The 18,844-nt window shown below is 40.9% G+C and overlaps 1 protein-coding gene across 3 annotated transcripts in view; it reads right to left on the bottom strand.

Annotated features, from left to right (window-relative positions):
* Window positions 1-18,844, bottom strand: part of WASF3 (WASP family member 3) — a 141,070-nt gene that overhangs the window by 105,062 nt on the left and 17,164 nt on the right. The window contains exon 1 of one of the 3 annotated variants that reach the window (XM_074958732.1): window positions 16,184-16,246. The exons of the other annotated variants lie outside the window; for them this stretch is intronic. The gene's annotated coding sequence lies outside the window, so the exon portion shown is untranslated. Of the gene's footprint in view, window positions 1-16,183; window positions 16,247-18,844 lie in introns of those variants that run through there. 3 annotated transcript variants of the gene reach the window in all.

Genomic DNA, 18,844 nt, shown 5'->3' with positions numbered 1-18,844 from the left:
GTTATTAAACTTGTTTGTCTTAGCGATTGGCTGAAGAAGTAGGACTGAGTGGACTTGTAGGCTCTAAAGTTTGACAGTGTTTTGTTTTTGAGTGCAGTTATATAACAAAAAAAAATTATATCTGTAAGTTACACTTACATGATAAAGAGATTGCACTACAGTACTTGTCTGAAGTGAATTGAAAAATACTATTTCTTTTGTCATTTTTACAGCGCAAATATTTGTAATCACAAATATTAAGTGAGCACTGTATACTTTGTAACAGAAATAAATATATTTGAAAATGTAGAAAAACATCTAAAATATTTAATAAATTTCAATTGGTATTCTATTGTTTAACAGTGCGATTAACCATGATTAATTTTTTTAATTGTGATTAATTTTTTTTCAATTGCGAGTTAACTGTGATTAATCGACAGCCCTAGAAGGCAGCAATTAAAAAATGAAAAAGCAATATAACAAATGGAAAATAGATAGCAATTAAGATAAATTAGAAGTTATGAAGTGTAGAAAATTGATAAGGGAAGCTAAAGGCATCAGGAAAAAATCCATGGTTGGAAGGGCTAAGGACAATGAGTTTTTTGAGTATATTAGAACAACAAAAATCATAGCAGTAGTATAGGCCCATTGAGGTGGTAAAATATTTAATGATACAGAAAAGGCAGAAGTGTACAATAAATATTTCTGTTCTATATTTGGAAAGAAGCAGGATGATGTACTGGTACCACATGAGAATGAAGTACTTTCCCATCCATTAGCAACTGAGGAGGTTAAACAACATCTACTAGGGATGAACAATTTTGAAATCGACAGACCTAAGTAGCACGCACCCAAGAATCCTAAAAGAGCTGGCTGAGGAGATCTCTGGCCTGCTGATGTTAATTTTAATAAATCTTAGAATACCAGGAAAAATCCAGATGAATGGAAGTGTGCTAATGCTGTGCCAATATCCACAAAGGGCAAGCAACATGACCCAGATAACTATAGGTCAGTTATCCAGACATCAATTGCACACAAAATAACGGAAAAGCTGATCCATGATTTAATTGTTAAAGAACTGGATATAATGAACACCAGTCAACATGATTTTTTGAAAAACAGGACTTGTCAAACAAAACTGATTTCATTCTTTGAGATTACAAATTTGGTTGATAAAGGTCAGAAGGTTACTCACCTTGTGCAGTAACTGAAGTTCTTCAAGATGTGTCCCCCTGTGGGTGCTCCACTTCAGGTGCCGGTGCACCCACAGGGGGACACATCTCGAAGAACTTCGGTTACTGCACAAGGTGAGTAACCTTCTCTTCTTCGAGTGCTGTCCCTGTGGGTGCTCCCCACTTCAGGTGAATGCGGGGCAGTGCTCTCATGAGGATGGAAGGGGCTTCAGAGTGGAGTTAGTTGTTGCTGAGGCTAGTACAGTGAGGCCTAGTCTTGTGTCTGAGCTTGACCAGAGAGTAATTACGTAGTGGTTCATGAATGTGTGTTCAGAGGCCCAGGTAGCCACCCTACAGATGTCTAGAATCGGCACATTGTGTAGGAATGCTATGAAGGTAGATAAAGCTCTCTTGTCGAGTGTGTTTTGATGGCCGGAGGGGCTTCAGTGTTGTGTAGTGAATAGTACATATGGATACAGCTGGATAGCCATTTAAATAATCTTTGGGTAGATATGGCAGAGCTCTTCGATCATTCTGTTGACACAAAAAGTCGAGGTGATTTTTGGAGGGGCTTTGTTCTGTCCAGATAAAATGCTCAGGCGTGGAGCACATCCAATGTGTGCAGGACTGCATCTTGAGCATTAGTGTGTAGTTTTGGATTAAATGTAGGTAACTGAATCGGTTGGTTGAGGTGGAATGACGACGATATTTTGAGCACAAACTTAGGATGTGTTCTATGTGTCACTTTATCCTTGAAGAAGAATATGTATTGGGGGGTGAGCCATGGGAGCCCCTATCTTCCTAACTCTTTGTGCGGATGTAATGGCAACCAGGAATGTCACTTTCATAGGAAGCAAAGTAACGTGCATGTGGCTAAGGGTTCAAATGGGGCTCTAGTTAGACTTCTGAGCACCAGATTTAAGTCCCATGCTGGCATAGGTTCTCAGATGTCTGGGTATACGTTCTGTATGCCCGTGAGAAATCACTTCGTAATCAGGTGAGTGAATACCAAAGTCCCGTCTACCTGCTGATGGAAGGCCCTGATGGCAGCGAGATTAACTCTAACCGTGCTCGTAGCAAGCCCTCAGTTCTTTAGGGATAATAAACATTGCAGGATTAGTGGAAGTGGTGCCTGGCTTGCAGATATTTATTTGTTCTGGCACTGCAGGAAGGATTTTTCCCATTTTTGGAGGTAAGCAGTATACGTATTGTGTTTCCTGCTGTTTATTAACACTTGTTTTACTTGTTCTGAGCAGGTCAGTCAGTCACGATGGAGCCATGACGGAGCCACACCTCCAGGTGAAGTTTCTCCAGGTCCTGAGAGAGAATATTCCATAGGTGAGGGAGAGTGAATGGTGTACAGATCGCCATGCATGTCAGGTTAGGGAACCATGTCTGTCTGGGCCATGTTGGTACTATGAGTATTATTTTGGCCATTGGTTCATATTTTGTGTATTACTCTGAAAATTAGAAGTATTAGTGGGAATGTGTATAGGAGAGGAGTGTTCCATTGGATGAGAAAAGCGTCCCCCAGGGATCATGCTCCTAGTCTTGCTTGTGAGCAAAACCCTGGCCGTTTCTCGTTTACTGATGTTGAACAGATCTATGTGTGGGGATCCCCACATGTGAAAAATGTGTTGTGTTATTTTGTCTTTCGGTTCCTGTGTGTGCTCCTGGGAAAGCTGTCTGTTTAAGCACACGTTCAATAGCTTAAGAACTAGCTAACTGACAAAATGTAATTGTCAACTGGGAATCATCATCAAGTGGTAATGTTTTTAGTGGGGTTCCATAGAAACCCAGTGAGGAAGCAGTCACTAGTCATCATTTTTATCAATGATTTAGAAGTAAATATAAAATCATTAGTGATAAAATTTGTGGATGACAAATATTGGCAGAGTGGTAAATAATGAGGACAGGGCATTCAAACAGAGCATTCTTGATTGGTTAGTAATTTGAGCCCATTAACACAAAATGAGTTTTAGTGCAACCAAATGCAAAGTTACAAATCTAGGAATAAGGAATGCAGGAACTATCCCTATAGAACAGGGACTGTATTTTGGTAAACAGTGATTTTGAAAAGGGGATATCAGTGGACAAAACTCAAAATAAGATCCCAAAGCAAAAAGGGCTGCAATCCTTTTAGGTATAAACAGGGGACTAGTGAGCAGGTGTAGGGAGGTGGTATACGGCACTGGTGAGATCGACAGTAGAATACCGCATACTGGTGTCCACATTTTAAAAAGGATATTGAAAATTGGAGGAAATATAGGAAAGAGCCACAAAAAAAGACTGAAGGCTGAAGAAAATGTTTTACAGTGAGATACTTAAGCTAAACAGATTGAGTTCTATCAAAAAGAAGACTGAAGAAATTTGATTACAGCATATTACAGTATCTTCACAGGGAGAAAATGCGGGTACTAGAGGGCTCTTAAATCTAGCAGATAAAGATATAACAGCCACCAACAGCTGGACGCTTAAGCCAGACAAATTCAAATTAGAAATAAGGCACACGTTATTAACAGTAAAGGAAGATTAACCATGGGAATAAGCTACCAAGGGAAGTAAGTGGTGGATTCCTTATTTCTTCATGTCATCAGATTGAGACCAGATGTCTTTCTGGAAAGTGTACTTCAGCCTAACAAGTTACTGGGCTCAATACAGGGACAACTGGATGAAATTTAATGGCCTGTGATATAAAAGAGGTCAGAATAGATGATCTAATGGTGCCTTCTGGCATTAAACTCTATAAATCTATGAATATGAATACCATGAAAAGAGACGATATTAGCAGGGATGCTAAAGCTAATTTAAATACATGGTTATAACAGTGTGGCCAGGTTTTCTCTGCAGAAAGCACATCACATGGAAATTTGCTTTCTTAACTGGTATGAGAAAGCCCAAGTTTTCTGATCTTTTAAGACATGGCGCAAAGTCTATTTTTAAATGTTCTGGCCATTGCCTACAGGTGTGTGGGTGTGCAGTTATTTCTCCAGGGGAGATGTGAGAGTTAAGGAAATATTTTCTTTAACTTTCATTTTTAAAAACTATTTTATTAAAACCATACACATGCATCACTGGACTGTTATTGGGAAAATGTGTAAGTTAATTTAAAACTAATTATACATATTAAATAAAAAAATTCAGGATAAAAGAAAGGGGTAAACAAGAGATGTTAAGAATGAAGGTGGGCAATTTGCTGACTTTTAAAAATTATTTTTTAAAAGAAGAGTATGTGGTAATGTTGATCCGAGGTAGGCTCACTTAGTGCCACCAGAGGCCTATATTCTGCTATGAACAAATATAGATCTGCAAGGATTAGTTCCCCGTTAAATTTCCTATTTCCTTTTTTTTTTTTTTTTTTTTTTTTTAAATAAAAGTCCAATAGGATAGTATTTTAACTTTTCTGCAAGATCATATTATACAGCATTAAATGTTATTTTATCTTGGTGTCAAAACAAAGTCAATGTATTTAGACAGAAACCTCTGATTATGGAACTCTAGCGTCCAATGGATGAAGAGTTTCCCGAGTACAGACTGTGGGTCGGACCATCAGCTGTCAGCCTCAAACATAAAATTAAAACTGAAAAGTTTACAAAGTTTTACACGTCCACTGCCTTTGGACTTGTCCAGAATCAATGAACGTTATATAACTTTTGGCCAGGATGGGTATGAAGCATTGGCACAGGTGGAAGAGGAGAACAATCGCAATTAAATTTGGAACAACACAAAAACTATTATGCTTGAAACTACCAAAGCACACAGTACAAAAAGTCAGTGTCAAATTGCACCATGGTTAACTGAGAAGGTGTTTGAGCTGGTGGAAAAGTGACAGAATGAAAGACAAAAAACACAGGAGAGAATACGAGGAATTGAGCAGGACAGACAAAAAGGCAGATGAAAAAATATTTAAGAGTAAGATGTATGTAACTTGAGAATTATAAAGAATAATAATACATTCAGTCAGAAGAAGTCAGGCTTCTTACCTAAAGGTTTTTCCTGCCATGATCATAATAAAAGACAATCAAGCCAGAGTCCTCACTGAGGGTGATATTAAATGTAGATGGAGAGGATACTGTGCAAATCTGTATGCTTCACCAGAGTCGCTCATAATACAGGACAATAAAAGAAATTACAGAGCCAGGCCATCAATCCTGCAAGAGGAAGTGGTGGATGCTATCATGAACACGAAGCCTTGGAAAGAAGCAGGTGTAGATAACTGTTAAAAGCAATTGGAGATCATGGCACTGATCTTATGTGAAAAATTTGTAGTGGTAACCAACCCGAGATATGCTGATGGCATGACACTCTTTGCTACGACTGATGCAATGCAATAAATATTGGAGTCAATTAGTGAGGAATATGGACTATTCCTGAACGTGATAAAAACACAATTCATGTACGCTGATATGATGAACAAAAAACAAGATACAAAGATGTCACGATTAACAGAGAAGCTGTAGAGGCAGCTGTGACCCTAAAAGCCCTTCAATCCCAATTGGCAAAGGGTTCGCTGTCATAAAACAGCAACTCCTATCAAGCCTGACAAACTGACTACAGCAAATCACACTGATATAGTATTTAGAAGAATTTATTTATCAATAAAGAATGCTGAGTAGCGTACCAAATAAAAGCATGTATCATACTGATTCTAAAAAAGAAAAGGAGTACTTGTGGCACCTTAGAGACTAACCAATTTATTTGAGCATGAGCTTTCGTGAGCTACAGCTCACTTCATCGGATGCTCACGAAAGCTCATGCTCAAATAAATTGGTTAGTCTCTAAGGTGCCACAAGTACTCCTTTTCTTTTTGCGAATACAGACTAACACGGCTGTTACTCTGAATACTGATTCTAAGCATTGCAAGATGTATATATGGGTGTTATGTAAGAATCCGGATCTAGATCCTGATTTGACTGAATTCTGTTTCCACTATCCTTACTCAGTACCACTTAAAACAAAATAAGTTTATTAACAGAGTTTTATCATAAGCAGATCTCAGTACTGTAATATTAAGTAAAGTGTGAATTCTTAGTTGATTGCACAAACAAGCTTGTGTATACTGGCTCTTTGGAGATTCTGAGCTGGTAATTTCTGAGAACATCCAGTGACGGAGGATGGATGCTCCGGGAAGGGCTTAGGAACTGGAGTGCACCAAGTATTACCTGCAAGGCAAAAGTAAGGGCTGGCAGATCCCTCAGAAGTTTGTCAGAGGTGACTAACAGACTGGGGTCATAGGGAACTGTCACCCAGGTTAGCACCAGCAAATCTCTTGCTAAGGCATAGGTGTAATAACGTGACCCATAATTCTGGGCTTGCCAAGAAAGTGTCTCACCAGTATCTGAATATGATTATTTGGCAACATATAAATTCAAGCAGGATGTTCCAAAGAAATTGGAAGATGACTAAGGATTGCTCACTCAGCTATGGCCTCTTTTAAGGAAATGTGGAAAATCAGTGGCATCTCAAAATGTACAAAGATGACGCTGGTTAAAAGCCTTTTTTATCCATGGAGATTTATGGATGTGAATCATGGGAAGTTAATGCTGCTGACAAGAAGAAAACTGAAGCATTTGAAATGTGGTGCTGCAAAGGACTCTTGTGTATCTCCTGGATGGAAAAAAAGAAATGCCTATGTTAGAAATATTATTGGAGAGTATCAGACCCTGATGTCAGAAATCAACTTGTATTTTAGTCACATTAGGCACAGAGATGGAAATAACCTTGAGGAAGTTATTATGGAAGGAATAATGGAAGGTTATCATAGTAGCGGACGACCAGCAAGATGGATGGATTGTGTGTGGCATTTCCCCTGGAAGGTCAGCTGCTGAGTGCCTGAAATTAGTGATGGATCGTGAAGGCTTTCAAAAATTCTAATTGATGTCACTGGTATTCAGACATGAATAAATGGATTTACTTATTTACTATGAATAAACAGAATTGCTGAATATCAAATATCTGACTTTTAGATCTCTTGGCATTTTTTTTAAAACATTGCAGAATTAACTTATTAAGAATTAAAGGTTAAATAAAGTCTCCAAACAAGCAAGAAGATATACTTAAGCATTTCTCTTCTCCCTCCCTCTCCTCTGCTCTGCATTTAGGACATATGTTTGCAATTAATAATATTTCACAGATGCAGGCTACAGGACATATCTGAATTCACTATTCACAGGTGAGTGCATTCTGTATATTGGCAGAGTGTGATCTCAGCTTTTCCTTTCTGAATGAATTCCTTATTTCCCCAGCAAATCTGTGACAGGAACCCCACCACCAGACCTCCAAAATTGTAACAATGTAGTCTTGACACAAGCAATTTTTCATTTGTTATCAAGTGCATTGTAACTTCTTTGCCATCCGATTGGCCCCCCCCGGGCTCATCTAGACTGAATACACTACAAAAAGTGCTAAAGACAATCTGAACAAGAAATGAGGTTTTAAAAGATGAGTGCATATAGCACAAAGGGGGGCAAACTACGGCCCGCAGGCCACATCTGGCCTGCAGGACTCTTCCCTCTGGCCCCCGAGCTCCTGCCAGGGAATGGGGTCAGGACATGCTTGCGGAGAAGCCAGCCCAACTCCCGGGCACTGCGGTGAGTGAGGCGGAGCCTAGCCCCTGCCCTTCTGCTTCCCTTCCTCCCTCGCAGTCACAGTTCTCCCAGCACCTGGGCAGTGTGACTGCAGATCCAGCCGGGCAGCACGGCTATAGTGCCGCCAGACCTGGTGCTCCAGGGCGATGCGGTCGGGGAGCAGTGGGGTTTGCAGGGGGGCGGTCAATGGGCCTGGGCCCTGCTGCCGGTGATGGGGCAGAGCAAGCTAGGGCCCCCCTCCACCCCCAGCAGCCAAGCCCAGACAGGGAGCGAGCCCTGCCCGACTGCCAGGGAGAGCAGCCAAATGAGTGGGGGAAACACACAGGGAAAGGACTGAGCCCCCCTTTCCTCCACCCCACAGGTAACGTGGGGTGGGGAGAGCAGGGAGGGTTGGATAGGGGTGGGGGGGGCCCCAGGGAGGCGGTCAGGGGGCAGGGAGCAGGGGAGATTGGATGGGGTGGGGGGGTCCCAGGGGATAGTCAGGGGCATAGAGCAGGGGTGTTTGGATAGGATGTGGGAGTCCTGGGGGGCAGTCGGGGGGGGAAAATGGATGAGGGTGCAGGTTTCAGGGGGCTGGATAGGGGGTGGGGCCCAGGCCACGCCTCACTGTTTGGGGAGGCATAGCCTCCCTCAGCCTTCCCTACCCGGCCCTCCATACAATTTCTGTACCCGTTTTGGCCTTAGGACCAAAAAGTTTTCCCACCCTGGTATAGCACATTGTACCATGTGAGCGCTGGGCATAAATAAATGTTTTGAAACAAAAACAAGGCTCAACAGAAATGGGCGCTATGGTATGTATGTGATTCAAAGAACAAGCTGTCTGTCCAAGAGAGGATTCCTTCAGAAAGGAACATAAAGGATTTAAAGCAAGACAACATTTTACACAGATTGAGGATTAAAAGTATCCGAGTTGCTGATCATCATCACAATAATAAAAGGAGTACTTGTGGCACCTTAGAGACTAACCAATTTATTTGAGCATTAGCTTTCGTGAGCTACAGCTCACTTCATCGGATGCATATGCATCCGATGAAGTGAGCTGTAGCTCACGAAAGCTTATGCTCAAATAAATTGGTTAGTCTCTAAGGTGCCACAAGTACTCCTTTTATTATTGTGAATACAGACTAACACGGCTGTTACTCTGAAACCTATCACAATAATAGTGAGAAAGAATTTAGATTTCCTTTTTTAAAAAATTGTTTCCAGATGCCTATGGAATGCATGACACAGCATCCTGGATTGAATAAGACACTAGATGTGTTATCAGTTAAAGAAAGGAGGACAAACATTTTAGATCTGTAGTGCTAACCTGCATTTTTACCTCCCTGCACCTATACAATTTCAGACTTCTGAGGGCATGTCTACACTAAAAGCTTAAGTCAACCTATATGAGGTCAACTTACAGCCACCGCAGTAATTATTGCAGTGGCTCATGTCCACACTACCCTCCATTGGTCAGTGTTACGTGTCCTCACGAGCAGCAACTCCACCGACCTAAGAGGAGGAGTATGGGGAGCTGAGAGCCCAGGCTCTCCGCTCCATTCGCGGCTCCCCGCCATGGTCCTGGCTGCCCCACGGGCTCCCGGCTCCCCACCAGCCGCCCTTCCAGCCCACCCCAACTCCCCACCCTCTATTCCCTGCCTCTGCTGCTCAAACAATAACTTCAGTCCCAACACCTGTTAGTCTTCTGTTCCCACTCCCATCTGCATGTAATTTTCCCTATTGGCTCCTATGCACTGAACACCTTCACTATCCCAGTTAGTCAAGTCATCAACATCTCATTCTCTCTTAAAAATCCACTTAGTCCATGAGGCCCACAAGAACTGAATCATCATTTAAATGGAAACACAAACTATGTCACATCCTGACCTTTGATTCCCCAGTATGTCCCACCTTCCATGGGTCTACCTATTAGGCCATAAGCTCTTCAGGGCAAGGTCTGTTTGTGTACTGTAAAAGAGCTACACACATTGTCAGAACTAACTGATTTCTAATCGAAAACAGTAAATCCTGTTTCATTAACCAGCAGAATCAAATGCAAAAGTAAATAAGCAGGGCAATTAGAGAAAACTAAATTTTACTTTCAAACTTTGTTATAACAGTGTATGGTGTTAACACAGGTGAGGTTAACTACTCTCTCCAAAAGTAGTTATCTGAACAGTTTTACTTTAACGTGTGCAAGTACTAATCAGATATATTTGTTTTTGTTTTTTTAAGTGTGTATAGAATCACAACCCTTAGGTAAGCTGTTTGTAAGAACCATGAATATGTAATGTGTAAAGATGTAGTTGAAGCCCTAAGCCTAAATAGGGATGGTATAAGAACAGTGTTAGAAAATTGTTGCAATTTAATACAGTACACAACTGTTTTATTTCAGTAAGTTACACAGACCGTCTTGGAGGACAGAAAGCAACTTGCACCACAGGTATTTTTCAACATGGCAAGTAGGCATACTCTTCAGGCTTGCAGATGTCACACTAATATAATTTTCAATATTTTCTTTCATTATTTATACAGGAATATTTTGTATCACCAATGTGAATTCAGCAAAGGTTTTTCTGCTATCCACGTTACCCACTCATGGGAAAGACTTTGGTGTCAAAGTTAATTTGGAACCCAGTGTGTATAAGTAGCTCAGATTATTCATTGTAACATGCATTATCTTGTACTTCATAGATCAAATTAATTCACTGTAGTCTGCTGCCCAATCACTTAGTTTTATTAGCAGAAACAATGAGGAGTACTTGTGGCACCTTAGAGACTAAAATTTATTTGGGCATAAGCTTTCGTGGGCAAAAACCCACTTCATCAGATGTATGGAGTGGAAGATACAGTAGGAAGATATATATAGATATATATATATATAGTACATGAAAAGATGGGAGTTGCCTTACCAGTTCTAACGAGACAATTCAATTAAAGTGGCTATCAACAGGAGGAAAAAAATCACTTTTGTAGTGGTAATCAGGGTGGCCCATTTCAAACAGTTGACAAGAAGGTGTGAGTAACAGTAGGGGGAAAATTAGTTTTTAGTTCTTGTAGTGACCCATCCACTCCCAGTCTTTATTCAGGCCTAATTTGATGGTGTCCAGTTTGCGAATTACTTCCAGTTTTGCAGTTTCTCGTTGGAGTCTGTTTTTGAAGTTTTTATGTTGAAGAATTGCCACTTTTAAGTCTGTTATTGAGTGTCCAGGGAGGCTGAAGTGTTCTCGAACTGGTTTTTGAATGTTATAATTCTCGACGTCTGATTTGTGTCCATTTATTCTTTTGCGTAGAGACTGTCTGGTTTGGCCAATGTACATGGCAGAGGGGCATTAGTTTCTTAAATTCCTCACAATCCTCTCTAAATTTGATTACCCTAAAAACTGTCATCTGCAAATTTTTCCACCCTGTTTGATAACTGCTAATATATGATATAAACACTATAGCTTGCAGCATAAGGGAAAATTTAAGGTCAAACTTTCAACCTTAATTCTGAATTTCCTCACTTCTGATTGATTCCTTAACCCTGACGTTGCATTACCACTAGGTTTTTATTCTTTAGTTTTGGTTATGAGATTTGTTTTGAAAGTGAATAAAATATATTTTGTATTAATATATTTTATTTACATCCATTATTTAAATACTGTATATATTCAGCATTGCGGAAAAGTTCATTTGGGTTGCTTATTCCCTATTTCTAGGACACTGATCATCCTGAGAAGCACACACTCTGTCACATATCAGTTTCCATGCAGTATTTACTAACTCAGGACAAAAAATGCTAGTAAATAATATTGTTACTTACCCTGTTCTCACCAGGACAAGCCTGTTTTATTAGCCAGTGCTCTGTGTCCCCTAGAAAGATTGAGCAGTCCTGATTTTAAGTGGAAAACATTTTAAATTAAAACACTAATTGGCAGTATGATCCTACCCTCCAGTTGGGACCAGGTGACATCTGAAATTTACATTCAACATATGCCCATGGCTGACTGGGGACATGTGAAATTCAGACAAAATATAAAGGGCAAAGCACAAATATCAAACAAGGCTTCATCATGGTGTTACCTCCAGCCCAGCCTGTCCCATTTTGGAAGGAGCAACTCCACTATAAAGTTTTCATCATTTTGTTTTTGCTACTTCAGCCTGTTTCATTATATTACCAGTATTTTTAAGTGCTCAGAATACATATCCTATGGCAACTAAGTACTTCTAAATGTAGCATTTTACAAATTAATTTCCCAGGCAATTACTACGTAGGAGATCCATTTTTTAAAAAAAGTTTAGTCTGCTGATCAAGTCTATTGTTTCATGAGAGAAGAAAAAAAACCCAACTTCCTTATCAAGTATGTTACAATTAAGTTTTTTCAAATCTTGCTTCCCACCACACCTCAACCAGAATCTCCTGGTTCTGCAACTGTACATGTGCTATTATGCCCCTCGCCCTTCTGGCTGCGGTGATAGAGGTGATAGAGCTATGTCTCCATTATTCTGCCCCTCCCTCAGCTTTCTGACTGCTGCAAAGTTCTCTGTTAGCTATCCCACTCAGCCTCCATTTTCAAATCCTTTTCCAAGTGCCTGCCTCTGCTGTTTATAGTTTAGCCAACCAGCCACAAAGTAAAGTAGACCATCTTTTTCAGGTTCAGTACTATCCATATGCTTTTGAAGAGCATGAATAAACACGGACATACACTGGTTAGTTTTCACTCTGCTGTTCTATGGGAAAGCTCCAAGTAACCGCTGAGGCTCTGAAGCTACGTACATACTAACAAAGACAGGAATTCATCGGTTACACTCAGTTCACATTTGGAATGTTTTCTTTGCAACAAGAGGGAATATTGGGTTTTTTGTTGGGTTTTTTTGCGTGGGTAGGTTTGCTTTCATTAAATAAAAGCTCTCACCTGTAAAAGCTCGCTATTTGCTCTGGGCAATGGGGTTACACAAGTATTTAGGGATTTGAAATAGAGACCCTTTGTTACCAGTGATGAAGCACAGGAAAGAACCTACTACATGATAAACACCTGCAGCTGACCCAGGTCAGCTGACTCCAGCATGTAGGGTTCGGGCTGTGGGGCTGTAAAACTGTTGTGTAGACATTTGGGCTCAGGCTGGAGCCTGAGCTCTGGGACCCAGCAAGGAAGGAGGGTCCCAAAGCCTGGGCTCCAGCCGAAGCTTAAATGTCTACATAGCAATTTTTAGCTCTGAAGCCCAAGCCAGCTGACCCATCCCAGCCGCAGCCAAGTTGCAGGTCTTTTATTCCAGTGCAGAAATACCCTCAGAGCCCAGGAGGAGACTGCGGGCCTTGCAGTAAAAAAAAAAAAAAAAAAAAAAAAAAAGTGTCACGTGAGCACATCTGAAACAAAAAAAGAAAAAACTGAGAAAAATATGGAAGCCCAAAATATCAATTTTAAAGGACTTTTAGGGCTAGAACTGTATTAGAATACAATCCATGTAAATGTGGAAAATATTTGTGTACCCTGACAACAGGGACACGATATTAAATGATGTCATTTTAACTTTACAATGTCCAGATTATTTGGATTTCTACAGCAGGGATTTATGGAGGCATTTTTATAAGAATGTGCTGTTGCAGCTGAAGTACTGCAACATAGGTGATGAATGTCCACATTTAACCTGTGATTCAGAATAGCCTGGCATCTGGAAAACAAGTTTCAAATCATATTTTGAGATAGTAATTAATGGTTCCTAAAACCCTGCAAGAAATGCCATGGCATTTTTCTCATTTGAAAAACCAAAGCTACTCTGTACACCACTCATATAGACTGAGTTGAGCCTTTACGTGTATGTCAGTCACAGCAAATTTGATTTTGTAAAAGTGTTAGCATGTGAAGGAAGCCCTGCTAGACTCAAAAATCCATGCTTCAGCAGAACTTTGCTACCTTCTAGCAGACATGACCTTTCCATTTAATATTGCCATGCAGCTCTTGTATGTTAAGCTTTCAGTGATAGTTTTCATTGTCTGTTGATCACAAATTCCCCTCCATAGCACAGCGTAGAGAAGTGGTGTACAGAAGATTCATAGATTTAACTTTTTTTAAGGCCTGAAGGGACCATTATGACCATCTAGTCTGACCTTCTGCAAAACACAAGCTTAGAACTACACTAAGTAATTCATGCACTGATCACTGTAACTGTGGTTTAAGAAATTAATCCAACCTAGATTTGAAGACTTGATTTACATTGTCTTTTTACAGGACCAAGTATATATATAAATTACTGTTTCGGACTGTATTCTGTTTGAAAGAAAAATATAATCACATCATGATTGCTAGATTAATGCTCAGCTCATCTTTATTAGGACATCACCCAAGTTGAAGTCCCACGTGATAAACACAATTTTTCTTTCTGTGAGTTACAGACTGATACTTAGGGAGCCACTTGCCCTGTTGTCCATTCTGATTTTAGTGGACTACAAGAGATCCCCGCTAGTTCCCCACCTTGGCTTTATCAGTTAGAATACTGAGCTATAAGATCCTGTGCTTCCAAGTTATTGATAACTAACAGATAATGGTAGCTTTCAAACAGGCCACCACCACTACCACCACCCCCCACTCTCCTTTTACCAACTATCCTTGCTAAGTAGGTCAGGATGTTAAAAGGACAGGCATTCTCCCATCAGGTTTCAGTAATGCCAGCTTTGTCCCTCCCCCCCCCCCCCACAAGACCATTTCAAATTCTTCCCTTTTATTATAAAGGCTTCTAAATCATGGGAGGGCTATTTAAATACCAGCATGATAGGCATCCTAAATATAATCCTCAGACTTGATACCTTTCAGTTTACAGTAGCTTTCAATTTACAGTTATCCAGGTAATTTTCAATCCATGTGACAATATTCATATTCAATTCAAATTTAGTTCATTTCCTTGGATTTTTGAGTCATTACCCAGTGCTTTACTAATACACTCTATTCAGCTATTGATTTAGCAATTAGACAAGAAACATAATAACTGATTAACATTATAAACCCAAGCTGTTTATTTCTAAGTGTCATTATCCTTCAGGCATGCACTTACTATCAATATTGGTTCCATTAGTGTATTATTTCTAAATATTAATCAATAAAACTCAGTATGGGTCTAAATTTCAGAGGTGTTAAGCAACCACAGCTTCAATTAAAGTAACAGGATTCGTGGATACTCAAAATCTCTGAGGGGGGAGGGAGAGGGAAATCAGACCCCAAGGCTATATTCACACTACCCCACAGTTCAGATTACAGGGTGCGTGAATAGTGGTGCGTACCAAAGTGCCGAGCTGTAACTCTACTGGGTGAACCTCTTCAAACAGGACTATTTTCAGAGTAACAGCCGTGTTAGTCTGTATTCGCAAAAAGAAAAGGAGTACTTGTGGCACCTTAGAGACTAACCAATTTATCTGAGCATGAGCTTTCGTGAGCTACAGCTCACTTCATTGGATGCATACTGTGGAAACTGCAGAAGACATTATATACACAGAGACCATGAAAGAATACCTCCTCCCACCCCACTCTCCTGCTGGTAATAGCTTATCTAAAGTGATCATCAAGTTGGGCCATTTCCAGCACAAATCCAGGTTTTCTCACCCTCCGCCCCCCCCCACACACAAACTCTCTCTCCTGCTGGTAACAGCCCATCCAAAGTGACCACTCTCTTTACAATGTGTATGATAATCAAGGTGGGCCATTTCCAGCACAAATACAGGTTCACTCACCCCCCCCCCCCAGGACTATGTAACAAAGTAGGAACCTTTTAGTTTATGCCCTCAGCAGCCACACGGGGGAGTTACAATGAAGCACTTTGGTGCACACTACTGTTCATACCACTACAGTCTGAACTGTGGGACAGTGTAGACAAGCCCTAAATTTATAGTGTACTTCAAAAAGAAAAAAAAAAGTTTTCAATGCAACATCACAATTCCAATAATCACATAGACAAGTAAAGCTTGACTCAAAATTTAAATTTAGCTTTGAAAATTACTACAGGCTGATTGTCCTCTGGACAGGCAGACACAATAACTCCATGGAAGACAACTCTTGCCAGATACAGATGAGCATTTACAAGGGTAACAGGTAACCGTGCTCGTCATTTCAACCTGGACAACCGGCTATGACGACATCATTAAGCTTAAGCTTCCAAAACGTTTAACACTTGATTCTGCAGAAAACACAATTATGCTAGATGTTTTGAAAACAGATCACTTTTTTCCCCTTTTACAAATACATGGTGATGCCAGACATATGCTTGTTTTCAAAAGAACAACTGTTAAGAAGGAAGAACGCTCTTCATGAGGTTCTTGGCAAAAATAACATTCTATGGTTTTATGAAATATGACAGCAGGCAGCTTACTAAACTCAGTAATGAGGAAGAGGGTAGTTGCATTTGGCATAGTATCCCATGTTTTACACCCCTTTCCCTCATTTTTAAGATTCACCCTGAGCCCCTTTTGGGATCAATTGGGGAGGAACGTACCTTGCATTGCTCTCCAGTAAGCATGTCCAGCAGACCAAAAAACCCCACACAGTGTCAAAGAGTCTAGAGGAAACCACATAAAACAGAAGGGTGTCATGATCATTTTTTGCACAGCACAGGGGAGAAAGAAGCAGGTTGAAAAGTGAAGTAAAGAAGAGTTCAGAAAAACTAGGGAAAGAAGAAGGAGAAAGACTGAGGTGTGAGGAACTAAAACAGGGGCAGGGAAAACACCACCCAAGTGAAGAGGAGAGAGATAGCAAAAAGAGAAATTAACAGCTTCATTTTAAGTTGTAGGACACAGGGGGAGAAGGGATTTAACAGGGCTTTTCAGCTGCCAAAAGCAACATAAACATCTTACGGTGGTGGTGGTTGTGTTTAATTCACCATCACCTGTTTTCAGTAAGGTAGGGTAGTAATCCCAATAAAAACAAACAAGCAAGAGCAATATTGGATTCTCTGACAAAACTGTAAATTAGGCTGCTAAATATGATAGTTGGTTTTGTGCTGTTAGTTGGCATCTCTCTACTGGATGGATGCTCCTGAACTTAGTTTAGCAGCCTGTTTATGCTGGCCCAAGTTTTACTCCACATATGTGGAATGATGGAGCAGAACAGAATGACTGCTTCCTCACACACCTGTCTACAATGTGTAAGAGGGGAAAATGCATGATCATGAGGGACTTCAATTTGACTGACATATGCTGGACATCTCATGCTGCCAGTGCTAAAACATCCTTGGAATTTCCAAACATTATAGATGACAATTGCCAAACTCAATAACTGTGGCAGCCAACACAGAGGAATTCTATATTACAGCTTGTCTTAACAGACAAAGGAAGAACCAATTACAGAACTAAAAGTTAATGCTAGTTTAAATACAAGTGACCATGACTTGATCACATTTATAATGTGGAAGAAGAATAAAGTCAGTAATATATATACTTGGTATTTTAATAGGGCCAATTTCACTAAGCTGAAAACAATTATAAGCTAAATCAGCTGCAAGGAAGAATTTAATCAGAAAAATTTGAATGATAATTGGCAATGATTTACGAACACCTTACTAGATGCCCGAAAAGCCACAATCAAGGAAGAAGGCTGTGCTGATTAAAAAAACCAACTTGGTTTAGAGGGGAAGTGAAGGCAGCTCTAAAAACCCATACGTATACATTACACACACACACAAACACCCCCCACATGAGAGAAAAAGGAATTTGCAAATAATGAACATAAATCAGAAGTTAATAATTGTAGAAAATAAAAAAGGGAAGCCACAGGACACAAGGAGAGCTCTACAGCCAGAAGACTTAAAGACAGTAAGGAGGCTTTTTTCATATATTAGGAACAAAAAGAATCCTGACAATGGTATTGGTCCATTACTAGCGGGAAATGGCAGAATTATCAATAATGATGCAGAAATAGTCAATAAATATTTCTGTTCTGTATTTCGGGGAACAAAAACAGAAGATATAGTCTCATCATATGGTGATCACACTCTTTCCAGTATCTCTGGAAGATCACTCCTGGGGGAATTCTATGCATGTGTGCAGAATTCAAGTCCCCTGCAGATTTCTTTGCTTCCCTGTAGAAAATGACAGGGAAGCAAAGGGAAGCCACAAGAGCATTCACGCGCCCCTCCCCAGTAGCACAGACGTGTCATTTCAGGCGCCTGAGCAGCCGGCGGAGGGGTAAATCAATGCAGAGGGGCTGGGGATGCCCCTGCCAATGATTTCTACCCTGTGCTAGGCTCAGCTGCTAGTCCCAGCTTGGGGAGGATGGGACTGCAAGGAGTTGTTGAGGCCAAATCAGACTCATTCCCACCCCCAGAAACCTCCCGACTGCAGGAAGCTCCAATCCCTCCCAGCTTCCTGCCCCCATTTTTCCTGAGCCGCAGGGGGAGGTGTCACTGTACGGAGAGCTGCTCCCCCATCTGCCCAACCACTATGCATCCAGACCCCCACATACCCAGATGCTCCCCGACCTGCCTCACCCGCCCTGCACACAGAAACCCCACAGAGCTACCTGCACCCAGACTGCCCCATACAGAACCCTCTCACCCCACACCTGGATCCCCCCACACTAAGCTCCTCCACACTTGGATCCTGCCGGGCTGAGCCTGCTTGCCCCACACCTAGATTGGGAACCAAAGCTGGGCATGCAAGTAAGACTATCCCTCTTGCTTACTATCTTGGTGTGCCTGGTGCGGAGGAGCAGGGCCCCAGGTGTTTCTGGGCAAATCCAGCCCTTGTGCTGTGTCCGGGTCCGTGTTCCAGAGGGGAGATGAAGGCTCCAGGGTGATCTCTCCACCTCCATGTGGCCAGTGGCCTATGCTCCCCACTGCCATGCTGGCGCCTCCACATTTATCAACAAGTAAAATATGTAGAATTTTAAAATATTGTTTGCAGATTTGAGGCGGGGGGGTTAATTTTTTGGCACAGAATTCCCTCAGGAGTAGAAGTTAAACAGAAGCTACTAAAGTTAGACATTTTTTAAATCAGCAGATCAGATAACTTACATTCAAGAGAGTTTTTAAAAAGCTGGATGAGGAGCTTGCTGAACCATTAATGTTGATTTTTCAATAAGTCATGGAGCACTGGGGACATTCCACAAGACTGGAAGAAAGCTAATGTTGTGCCAATTTTTAATAACGAATAAGCAGGAT

The sequence above is a fragment of the Natator depressus genome, chromosome 1 (assembly GCF_965152275.1).
Source record: "Natator depressus isolate rNatDep1 chromosome 1, rNatDep2.hap1, whole genome shotgun sequence".
NCBI lineage: Eukaryota > Metazoa > Chordata > Testudines > Cheloniidae > Natator > Natator depressus.
This window is presented reverse-complemented; position numbering and strand designations above follow the sequence as displayed.